Source organism: Zea mays, chromosome 5 (genome assembly GCF_902167145.1).
Source record: "Zea mays cultivar B73 chromosome 5, Zm-B73-REFERENCE-NAM-5.0, whole genome shotgun sequence".
Lineage (NCBI taxonomy): Eukaryota > Viridiplantae > Streptophyta > Magnoliopsida > Poales > Poaceae > Zea > Zea mays.
This window is the reverse complement of record NC_050100.1, coordinates 101,859,481-101,872,689: the sequence shown is the minus strand read 5'-3', so window position 1 is coordinate 101,872,689 and position 13,209 is coordinate 101,859,481.

Genomic DNA, 13,209 nt, shown 5'->3' with positions numbered 1-13,209 from the left:
TGAAATGGGGTTTCCCTAGGGGCCTTTTTGTAATATTTCCCTCCCCTAATTGATGGTTATAATGTTGCTTAGGGTTTGGGTAAAGATTACCCATGTTTTGCACATTTGCTCACTCTCTTTCCCCTCTTATCCATGGTTTTGGGAGATAGGGTTTAAGAGAGGCCTAGGGTTCTTTCCCCCTCTCCCAAGGTGATAGTTGCACACAATTAGGGTAATGCCTTTGGTCATTCCCAACTCTTGGTAAAAACTTAGTTTCCAAAGCCCCTTATACTTTTGCTCCTTAAGTTCTTCCACATGTGATCATAGTCTTGAGTGCCAAGGTGTGCTCCAGCCATGGCAACACCTGGGGTGTTACACGGATCTGGTCCAAAAGTGCGAAGGTTGTCAGAAATGTGCAAAAGATCAAAATCAACCTTCGTCTATAACCCAATTAATACAACCCACTTGGCCGTTGCAAAGGTGGGGCCTCGATTTACTAGGCCCATTACCACCAGCACAGGGGAACCTAAGATATGTAGTAGTGGCAGTGGAATATTTTTCCAAGTGGATTGAGGCAAAGCCCTTAGCCACAATAACTTCATTTACTATTCAAAAGTTTTTCTGGCAAAACATTGTTTGTCGCTTCGGAGTGCCGAAGGCTATTACTGTGGACAATGGGACACAGTTTGATTCTGAAGCCTTCAGAGAATTTTGTGATCAAATTGGCACGAAGATCCATTTTGCATCAGTCCGACACCCAGAGTCAAATGGACTTGTCGAAAGAGCTAATGGGATCATAATGACAGGAATAATGAAGTCAATCTTCAATCAGCCCAGGGGAAAGTGGCCAGACGAGTTAATCAAAGTGGTGTGGAGCCATAACACAACCATGTCAAGGTCAACAGGCTTTACGCCCTTTAAACTATTGTTCGGTGACGAAGCAATAACCCCAGAAGAGGCCAAAGCCGGATCAATAAGGACAGTAGCTTCGGCAGAAGGCGAAGACGAAGCTGATTGCTTTGTAGAAAAAGATGCTATTGAAGGGATCAGACTTCAAGCTGTGGAAAACATCAATAAATATCAGGCTGAAACAATAAAATGGCGTGACAGAAAGGTCAAGCTGAAGAACATTGAACCAGGACACTTGGTACTTTGAAGGGTAGCCAACCCTGAGACAGTAGGCAAGTTACAGCTGAAGTGGGAAGGCCCCTTTTTGGTAGTATCTTCGTCAAGACCCGGTTCCTACAGATTGAAGGATATGGACGGCAACGACATTCCTAGATCATGGAATGCGGATGAGCTTCAGCGATATTATGTTTAGCTTGATGTAATTTTTTATATTTTTTTGTGGCACCCTTTTCCTTTCTAAAGGGGGAGAAAGGTTTTTAATGGGACCAGAATATGTAATTTTCTTTATTTCAATTTTATGAGAGTGATATCCCCCAAAAAATGTAAATGTAAATGCAAAAGGAAAAGGAAATAGGGAGAAGCTCAAAAGTCGTTCCTAAGGGAATGCAGAGCTTACAGCGAAAAATAAACGCTGATTCCGCCGAAAGTAAAAGGCGAAGAAGCTCCTAAGGGAGGCTTACAGCGAAAAATAAACGCTGATTCCGCTGAAAGTAAAAGGCGAAGAAGCTCCCAAGGGAGGCTTACAGCGAAAAGTCAACGCTTATACACCGAAAAGTAAACGGTGAAGCCGAAAAGTAAACGGCAAAAAGATTTGAATCATTCCTAAGGGGATGAAGGGCTGTGCTTATGGTTTTTGAACATGTGTCCCAATATTCATTTGCATAGTACATTTCATCATGTCATTTGCATTCATAAACATTCATTTAGACATATATAGAATCATCATCATACCACACAAAAAAGACAGGTGCTTCAGCAATGAGGAAGAACTTCGAAGGAAAATTTTTATGCTTCGTTGTGTACGAAAAGAAGGGAAGGTGTTTTTCGCCTTCGGCTCAAAAGAGAAGTTTCGTCCACAGCAAAGCAGATTGTACACAGATAGCATAAACAAAATATATTACAAGGTATGTACAAATTTACATAAGTTGTTCCATAACTATATTACAAAAGTTTCTCCAGAAATTTTGCAGGAAAGTATATTGTAAACAACTATCAAGCTTCAGGCTAGGCTTCGTCAAGCTTCAGCTTCGTCATTCTTCAGCTTCGTCATCCAGCGTGTATCAAACAGCACAATAAGAAAGGTGCAAATTTCAAGGAGAAGGTAAAAGTAACAAGTATAAGTTTCTTACCGGCTTAAGATGACTTCGAGCTTCGTCACCCGCCATTTTTCGCCCGCCACTTACCCAGATCTGGGTCATGAATCTATTTCCAATGCTTCGGGCTAGGCTTGGGATATCTATCAGATCTGATGCTGATAAGCTGAAGTTTGGTCTATTCACAATATTTCCATGCGTACAGCCAGCCTTCAGAAAAGCGGTGGTTGTGCCCCGAGAAGCTACCAGGGCGCAGAAGTCCGCATGCCCACCAATAACTTCGTCAAGGGCATCAACCTCGCCTTCAATATATTCTAATGTGTTGGGCAGATTTTCAGCTGAAGGTGTAAATTTTGCAGAGCTGGCTCCGACAGAATGAAACACATCCTTCAGCCGCTGCATGCATCGGCTGCCGAAGCTTAGGCATTTCTCTTGAAGTTCTTTAAAGGATTTCTGCAAATTTGAATTTTTATCCACCTCAGTTTTTAGGCTTGCTTCAAGATATTTCTTTTCTTGCTCAAATTTTTCTGACTGTTGGAGCAATTCATTCTTTAAACTGTTATTCTCAGTTTGAACTTCAGCCAAAGAACCCTCCATAGTCTGAATAACAAAATCTTTCTTTTCTAATGCACCCTCGTGCTCTTTAACCATGATTTCAAGGTCCTGGATGATGAAGTCTTTCTTTTTCAGATTAGCTTCGTAATTTTCAACTTTTTCAGCCAGATCTTGGATGACGGCTTTATTCTTCTCTTCTTCGAGATCTTGTTGCATTTTTAGAACCTTACTTAATAATATGCTCTGTCGAAACGATCTTCGTTAGAAAACGACCTAAAAGATAATAATAATAATAAAATAACAAAAATATTTGTTACCTTGAAGTTAGCATAAAGCAAGCTTCCGGCGATATGGTGTCGTTGGTAACGGCAGAGGTCCGTTTCTAGCTTCGGCAGGCCAATGTTTTTGCAGAGAGTTCTAACAATTTTAGCTTCGCTGCGGTTTCGAAGGCACCTCGTCTTTCCTTCGTTAACCCCACCGAACAGTGTAGCCCCTGGCTTATATACGCAGGCTATGGCACATTTTTTAAGCTCTGCTTTTTCAGCGTCTGTCAGTTCTTGCCCAAGTAAATCTTGAAATTCAAAATCTTCTTCCCCCAAAATGTCTTCAGTTTGTTTTTTCCTCTTTTCAGTAGTTGTGCTCGCCGCGGCCACAACAGATTCTTCCTCAGTCATTTTTAGGAGTATGTTATCAATAACTTCAAGTGTCTCTTCCAGGTTCGGATCTTCTGTGGCCCCGGTTTCAACCCCGGCAGCTTCGGCTGCGCCAGTTTCAGCTTCGAAGGTTTCCGCTCTGGTGGCTTCGGCTGCGGCGCCTTTAGCTTCGGCGGTTTCGGCAGTCTGGCCAATAGCAATTCTTGATGCCGGTGTCGGTGACGGTGTCCCATGAATTACATCTGCTATTTGAATAATCCTTCGTTTTTTCGGTAGTGCAGGACCTTCTTCTGCCGAAGCTGCCTTGTCCTTCTGAAAAAACTTTGTCAGTTCCAGCGCCAGCGGACTTAGCTTGACAGGCAAGGGTTCAGTCATTACCTTCATAATCTCTTCTACTTCAACAGCAGAAGGCGTTGCAGGAGTATCTTCTTCTTGAACCAACGTTTTTGGTTCTGGAGATGCAGTTTTCCTCTTTCTTGCAGTGGCCACCTTCGGCTCAGGGTTCAACTCTTCAGGGCTAAGTTTTTCAGAATCTCCCCTTTTCTTTTTGGCTACCTTGGCGACCTCTTCGTCAGCAGCGCTGGCAATTCTTTTTCGCTTCGGGCCTCCAGCATCTCCGCTCAGTCGATCATAATCAGCATATTCAAATCCTATAGCATCAAGCACCCTGTTCAGCCTTCGCTTCGGCCGAGTGCCGAAGGCTGCTGTCATCAGCTGGTCTTCTTTTTTGGAGTAATTTCCAAGAATTTCATTACTCATCACTTCGATTGTATCGAGCCATTCTTGGCAGGGTGCTTTAAAATATTTCTTAAACTTATAATAATAGGGTAGTCGGACAAGCTCCCCCTCTTTCTTTTCTCCTTTAAGCTTCGGCATAGTCTACTCCTTCATAGTTGGAAATACTCTGAAGGCCAGAAATTCCTGCACTAAATCTCTAGTGCCAATGTGTTCTGCAATAATTTTGAATTCAGCCAGTGCGGTCCAAGTTGGACCTTCTGCTGCCATATTGCATCGGGGTCTGGTTTCTCCGAAGATTAGTTCAAGAGGGCTCTGTACCAGCTTCTCTTTGTCATCGTCAACTTTGATATAAAACCATTCTGACTTCCAGCCTGCCGGCCATTTGCTTCAGTAGCTAATCATAGGAAATTTTGTGGTTTTCCGATAGGCAAAATTATAACAACCAAAATTTTCATGCAACCCATCCTTTCTGGCCTTAGTCTGGTAATGCAGCTCATGTACTCGACAGAAGCTGTCGGCAAGCGGCTCCACCGCCTGGCTTCGGAGAGCCCAGATATAAACGCTAAGCCTGACAATGGCGTTAGGAGTCAGTTGGTGAAAATAAATCCCAAACTTTTGCAGCACATCAGAAATCATTCTATTTAAAGGAAATCTCAACCCAGCTTTTAGAAAACTCTTGAAAATAACTATTTCATCCTTTTCTGGCTTCGGGGTAGTTTCTTCTCCCTCGAAGTGAATCAGCTTCTTCTCATCTTCATTGAAATAGCCCGACTTCACCATTTTGGAAAAATCAGCCTTGGAGATAGTCGACTTTCTGAAGTCCAAATGGCTAGGCTTGCTCGGTACTGCGATATGGTAATCACCGTCAGAATCAGCTTCCTCAATATCTCCTTGTTCCGCTTCGGCAGCAGCTTGTTCTGTTTCGGCAGTGGGGATTCTTTCCGAGGTCACTAATCCGGATCGCTGCATTGCTTCGGAGATAGGAACAGTCTCCGCACCTTCGGCTTCGTCTCCCTCACGCTCAACTCTAGCAGTAGAGCGCACTCTGGCCATTTAATTTTGAATTTCTTGAAAGATCTCTTGGGAATTAAATAACCTTTTCTCCCGAAGCTTTTCTTCTGACGAAGTAGGCACCAAACTGGAGCTTCGTCTGAATGCGAGAGTCAAGCTTCGGCTATGGTTAAAATTTTTGGCAGCAAACCAGTGCAATAGCAATGAATGCTGTGGTAACTTCACACCTACCTGACTGTTTCTATAGTGCTGCAGGTAAGAAGGTGAATCGTCAGGATTTTTACACAAGGCAAACAGCTGCTCGCACCCGCTGCGCGGTGGGCCGCAAAGACCAAAATAGTGAACCTGCATGGTGGGACCGCTACGCGCTCGGAAACTGTATCGTTTCTCGACAACGAGCTCAGGGAAGGTGTTTTTCGGACCTTCGGCTTCCTGAAGCCTAAGAGACTTTTTTCACGGATCAAGCTCGTTACGAAAAATGATCTAGCACCGCGAAGGGGCTACTGTTGGGACCATGCTTCGTCGCCGAAGGTCCTGCGGGAAGAAACAGCTTCGGCTGAAGCTGTCTGTACGTGATGCCGAAGGATGCCGTTCATGAAGCTTCGGAATTATAAACCGACTTAAAGATAGAATGACCTTTTAGTCCATAAGAGTTTGAGTCGTTGTTGTAAACTTTTATGAGGGGTATGATTGTAATTGCTCACAGGTTGTGTCCTGTGCCTATAAATAGTGAACAGTATTCCTTCACTGTTCACGCATTCTTGTAATTGCAATCACATCACTCGGAAATTATTCCTTGCCAAGGCAGAGCATTTGAGAACAAGTCCCCAACAACCAGGTTTGTGCAACATTTTTGACTGCCATGACGAAGGATTTTGCCATGACTGCAGTATTGCCACCATATGAAGATATGGTTGCTTCGTAGCTCATCAGAAATTGCTTCGGATCTGAGTGTCCGTCATACATTGGGAGCTGGGGTGGTTTGTAAGACGGGGGCCAAGGTGTAGCCTGCAGTTCTGCTAAAAGAGGAGAAGCATCGTCAAAAGCAAAATTTCCATGATGGAAATCCTCATATCAGTCATCCTCGTTGATGAAGCCCTCTTGGTGAAGCTCTCTGTACTGGGGCCTTCGGTTCTGCTCATCTTGCGTAAGATGACGAACTTCTTTAGAGGCTTCGTCTATCTGCCTTTGTAAGTCAGCTAGGCGGGCCATCTTTTCCTTCTTTCTTTGCACCTGCTGATGCAGCATCTCCATATTCCTGATTTCTTGGTCCAAGTCGTCCTCCTGAGGCGTTGGACTGGTGGCCTTCCTCTTCTGGCTTCGGGCCTCCCGAAGAGAAAGGGTCTCCTGGTTCGGGTCCAGCGGCTGCAGAGCGGCAGCCCCTGTTGCTGAAGCTTTCTTTGGCGGCATGACGAAGGTCGATGCTTGCCGAAGGTGGTCGAAAAGGGTTCACCGGAGGTGGGCGCCAATGTTGGTCACTTGCTCTCAAATGCTTCGGCTTAAGAGCAAGGCAACACAAAAAATGTTAAACGTTAAAGCCCTTCGTCCTTTGGAACATTATTTCCCTCAGGATATAACGACTTCCGGACGAAGGTTACAAAGAATATGCCTTCGTAAGTTCTACATATAAAAATGAAGAGGAATTCCTATGAAATACGACAAGCAGCATGAACAATTAAATATATTGTTATCATTGAATCATGTTTATTTTATTACTGTGAGTAAATAGAGATGATAACTTATTACAGGTGTACCTTCGGTCTTGAAGAAAAATAAAGAGTACAAGTGTGACGCAAAAGCAAATGCCAAGTCAGCGTGAACAGTACAGGAGCACTGTTCATCTATTTATAGGCACGAGACGCAGCCCATGTAAAATTACACTCATGCCCTTTACATCCGCAAATAACTCTATAGTAATCCATCGAGGTCTAAATAGCCTTTTCATCTTTAAGTCGGTTTCCTTTTCTGCTATCATGCCGAAGCTCCCTTGCTCACAGCTTCGGCGCTGCATCAACCTTCGTATTCTTTGTGCTTTTCCCATTGTAGTACTGATTCGAATCCGAAGATACCTGTCCACACATTATACTCCAGAAACATTGTTAAATCAAACTTTTGAGGACCTTCGGAAGCCGAAGGCCCCCAACATACACATAATATCTTCAGAGTTCATCTGCATTCCATGACCTTGGAATGTCGTTTCCATCCATGTCCTTCAACCTGTATGATCCAGGTCTTGACGAAGACATCACCAAGAAAGGACCCTCATATTTGAGCTGATGTTTTCCCACTGATCTAGGTTGGCCACTCTCCGAAGTACCAAGTGTCCCGGTTTGATGTTTTTCAGTCTTACATTGTGATCACACCATTTAACTGTTTCGGCTTGATACTTATTGATGTGATCTATCGCTTGGAGCCTGATCCCTTCTATGGTGTCTTTTGTTATTTTGCAATCCTCTTCGTCTTCTACCGAAGCTAGGGTCCTTATTGAACCCATTCTTGCTTCTTCCGGTGTTATTGCTTCGTCACCAAACAGAAGCTTGAACGGGGTAAATCCTGTTGACCTTGAGACAACAGTGTTGTGGTTCCATACCACTTTTATCAACTCGTCTGGCCACTTTCCTCTTGGCTGATTGAAGATTGACTTCATTATCCATGTTATTATGATTCCATTGGCTCGTTCTACCAGTACATTTGATTCCAAATATCTCACTGATGCAAAATGTATTTTTGTACCGATTTGGTCACAAAAAGCTTTGAATGTTTCGGCATCAAACTGAGTTCCATTATCAACTGTGATGGCCTTCGACACACCAAAGCGACAAACAATATTTTGCCAGAAAAACTTTTGAACTGTGGCCGAAGTGATTGTAGCTAGAGGTTTAGCTTCAATCCACTTTGAGAAATATTCCACCGCTACTACAACATATTTTAAATTTTCTTGCGCTGGTGAAAGTGGGCTCAACAAATCTAGTCCCCACCTTTGCAATGGTCAGGTGGGCTGCATTAGTTGAGTTAGAGACTAAGGTTGTTTCTGGTCTCTAGCACATTTCTGACAGTTTTCGCACTTTTGAACTAGATCTGCTGCATCCGAAGTTGCCTTCAGCCAATAAAATCCTTGTCTGAAAACCTTTCCCAGTAAAGGCCTGGACCCAATATGAGCTCCGCACAGTTCTGTATGTATCTCCTTCATTAGCTCTTGACCTTCGGTTCTAGACAAACACTTCAGTAATGGAGAGCAGACTCCTTGTTTGTACAACACTCCCTCTGTGATTACATAAGGCCTTGTTTTAGCTTCCATTCTTTTGTTATAAGCTTCATCATCCTAAAGGCAATTGCCTTGCAGAAAAGATACAATCTCAGTTCTCCAATCTTCACTGTGCACTGGTGAGATTGTAAGCACTGCCCGCTCCATGAGCTCGACTGAAGGTGCCTTTATTGTTTCAAAAAATACTTCCAAAGGTAATGGGAGCCCCTATGCTGCTGACTTGGCTAATAGGTCTGCATGTTCATTTTCTCCTCTTGGGATATTCTTTACAGAGAAACCTTCGAAAGAGGCTTCCATCTTTCGGACTGTGTCCAGATACTTCTCGAGCTTCGGACCTCTAGCTCTACTGCTTTTGTCAATGTGGCCTGTAATAACTTGTGAGTCAGATTTAAGGATTGCCCTTCTTATTACCATTGCCTTAAGCTTTCGAAGCCCCAAGAGAAGGGCTTCGTACTCTACAATGTTATTTGTGCAGCTGAACTCCAGTCTTACTGTATAGCAAGTTCTGAGCTAAGATGGTGAAATTAGAATGGCAGCTGCTCCTACGCCGAAGGTTCCCCATGACCCATCACAAAACACTATCCAAGCTTCATCATCCTTTATTCTTTCTTCGTCCTGAGCCCATGGCGTCCAATCAGCAATGAAGTATGCTAATGCCTGGGATTGAATTGAAGATCTATGAACATTATCTATAGTGAATTCATTCAATTCTGCAGTTCATTTCCCAACTCTTCCTATGGCTTCTCTATTCCTTATTATGTCCTTGAGAGGCTGAGAAGAAGGTACTATGATATGGTATGACTGGAAATAGTGTTGAGGCTTTCTGGAGGCCATCAATACAACATGTAGTACCTTCTCCAACTCTGTAATTTTTCTTTGAGGGACTAAGGACTTTAGAGATGAAGTATACTGTCACTTGCTTCTTTGCTTGGCCATCTTGCTTTTCTTGCACCAACGATGCGCTAACTGCAGCGTGAGAAGCAGCTACATATAGTAGCAATGGGACTTCTGATGAAGGTGGGGTTAAATTTGTCAGCTCTATTAAGTATTGCTTCAGCTCTTCGAAAGCTTTTTGCTGAATTGGCCCCCACTGGAAGACTTCTGCTGACTTCAAAACTTCAAAGAATGGCAAGTTCCTTTCTGCCGATCTTGAAATAAATCTGTTCAATGAAGCCAGTCTTCCTGTCATCCTTTGGGTGCCTTTTCTTGACTTTGGTGGCTCCATCCGAAGTATTGCTTCTATCTTGCTTGGGTTTGCCTCAATTCCTTTTGTTGACACGAGACACCCAAGAAACTTCCCTTTCTTCACCCCGAAAACACATTTTTCTGGGTTGAGCTTGAGACCTGCCTTTTTAAAATTGGCGAATGTTTCTTGTAGATCAGCTATGTGATTTTCTTGCTTAGTACTTTTGACTATGATATCATCAACATATGTTAGGACATTCCTGCCAATTTGTGAGAAAAGGACTTTAGCAGTCATTCTGCATAAGCTTCCTCCAACATTCTTGAGCCCCTCAGGCATCCGAAGTAGCAGTAGGTCCCACTAGGGGTTATAAAGCTTGTCTTAGGCTCATCTTCTTTCATCATCCAGATTTGATGATAGCCTGAATAGCAATCCAATAAACTCATGAGCTCTGAAGTAGCTGTTGCATCCACAAGAGAATCTATTCTTGACAATGGGAATTCATCCTTCATACATGCCTTATTGAGATATGTAAAATCAATGCACATTCTCCATTTTCCATTAGCTTTCTTTACCATCACAATGTTTGCATGCCACTCTAGGTATGTTACTTCTCTGATTACACCGGCACTCAGAAGCCTTTTGACTTTGTTTCGTGCACCTTTGGCTTTATCATCGGACATTTTCCAAAGCTTCTTCTTTCTTGGTCTGATAGACGGATTTACATTAAGTGAATGTTCGATAACATCCCTGTTAACACCACACAGATCATTGGCTAACCAAGCAAAGACATCCTTGTTGTTGAACATGTTGGGGGCCTTCTTCCTCCGAAGGTCCTCAAAAACATGACTGGCCATATGTTTTTCAGTATAACATGGATTATTACAGGGGGCTTTGGCTTCGGGATGAAGGTTTTCTCTTATAACAAGGTAAAGATGTAGCCCGAAGGTGACAAGAATGGACGACGAATATGTAGCCAAAGAGCTTCGGTTCTGATGTGATGACGAAGACCAAGTATGATGATGGCTGAAAAGGGACAAAGACTACTCAATCCTTAATATTTTGTATTAAGATAATAGATGAATGTTAGGGACATGAATGTAATTTTATCCGGGCTGCGTCCTGTGCCTATAAATAGATGAACAGTAGCACCGTGCTCTTCACACTGGATTATATTCACTTTCTCACATCCATACCTTCGAGCAAGCCAAAGGTATCAATGTAATATTAATTCTAGTGATATTCGTACATGTTTTATGTAATACAAATATGAATGAATTAGTAAGATACAATTACTGTCTTCATCCTTATGCATTCTTATTTTCATGTTAAATGATGAAGGTATGTCGTCTTGGCCTTCGTCATGTGAGCATTATGCCCAAGTGGAGATAATGCTCCGGAAGGCGAATGTCTCTAATCATTTGACAATCGTGTTGCCGTGTTCTTGATTCACAGCACTTGAGAACAAGTAACCAACATTGGCGCCCACCTCCGATGATCTCAAACGACCATCTTCGGTAAGAATGCACCTTCGTCATGCCACTGAAGAAGACAACAACGCCAGGGGCTGCCCTGCAGTCAACACACTCTCCCTACGAGAAGCGAGGAGCCAGAAGAGAAAGGTTATCAGCCCAACACCTCAGGAGGAGGAGCTAGATCAGGAGATCAGGGATCTAGAAGCCATTCACCAGCAAGTACAAAGGAAGAAGGAAAAGATGCTTTGGCTGACTAAACTTCAGAGGAAGATTGATGAAGCAGCTGAGGAGATGTGTCATCTCACTCATGATGACCAAGACTGAAGACCCCAACACATGGAGCTTCATCAAGAGAGCCCAATCAATGAAGATGAATGGTACGACAATTTTCATCATGGTAACTTTTCTTTTGATGATGCTTCTCCTCTGGTAGCAGAGTTACAAGCTACCCCATGGCCACCATCTTACAAGCCACCTCAGCTCCCCATGTACGATGGGCATTTAGATCCGAAGCAGTTCTTGATGAGCTACGAGGCCACCATATCCTCGTATAGGGGTAATACTGCTGTCATGGCAAAGTCCTTCGTCATGGCAGTCAGAAGTGTGGCTCAGACATGGTATTCTTCTCTTCGGCCGGGGACAATTACGTCATGGCAGAAGCTGAAGGATATGTTAGTCACCAGCTTGCAGGGCTTTTATACAAAGCTAGTCATTGCCCAAGCTCTGTTCCAGTGCACGGAGGACCATGAGGAGTACCTGCAGGCGTACGTTCGAAGGTTCTTATGACTGAGAGCTCAAGCGCCCAATGAGATCGTCGTTGAGGCCATGATCAAGGGGCTTCGACCAGGACCCACAACTCAATATTTTGCAAGGAAACCACCATAGACCTTGGAGAAACTTCTCCAGAAGATGGATGAATACATCCGAGCTAAAAACGACTTCCGCCAAAGAAGGGAGGAAGCATATAGATATTCTGAGATGACTAGGGGCTTGAGAGGAAGTCTTCACCCTAGGCATGTTAGAACAATCCACAATCCTAATGCAAGTGATGATAGGGCCAATAACGCTCAGAGCAGTCAGCACAGCTCACAGTCTTCGATTATGCAGCAAACCTCGGAGAAGCTTCGGAGGGGGGAGAAGCTTCGGAGGAAGGTAGGGTAACCAGCCCAAGAATCTGTTCTGCTTATTCTGTGGTGAAGACAAGGGACACACCACAAGGATATGCCAAGTCACCATCCAGAAGCAGAAGGAAATCGCTGAAGCCGAAGCACAACAAAATCAGCCAAAGCAGGTCCTGCTTCGTGCTATTCTCTGTATATTCCGGAGTACATGGGCAATCAACAGCCTATAGCTTCTATTGCTTTGGCAAATCATTCTCAAGATTCCCGCGCTCAATTACCACCACCACCGCCAATGCCGACTGTCCCAACTCACAATCAACAGTCAGAAGGGCATCACTAGGCTCAACAACAATGTGACCTCCGGGAGGAGTCCGAAGCCCGCACAGTCAACAGTACCGTGCCCGAGTCGAGGCACATCTACTGAAGATGTCGCAGCATTCTGGCCAAACAGCACCCCCATTTAATATACTTGTACTCGTTTTGCTTTTATATGTTCTCCTAAAAAGACAATGCAGGAAGGTTTAACCTTCAACTTGATGTAATAAGCCTGTGGTTACACCATCGAGTGTGACAGCAATAAGTTATGAAGCTCTAAAGTTATTCCAAAGGGAACGCAGAGTAAGTTTCGAAGCTCCAAAGTCGTTCCTAAGGGGATGCAGAGCTAAAATACCACCTAAGTAAAAGGTGAACAAGCTCTAAAGTCGTCTCTAAGAGGATGCAGAGCTTAAATACTACCTAAGTCAAAGGTGAAGAAGCTCCAAAGTTATTCCTAAGGGGATGCATAGCTTAGCTCCAAAGTCGTTCCTAAGGGAATGCAGAGCTGAAATACCACCTAAGTAAAAGGTGAAGAGACTCCAAAGTCGTTCCCAAGGGGATGCAGAGTCTAGGTGTGTGTTCGTGTGGTTTTTTACCTTCGGCACAAATAGCATTTCACATCATGCCATCATATCATATCGCATAGCATCGCATCATACATCATTGTGCATCACTAAAGAGTCGTGGAGAAA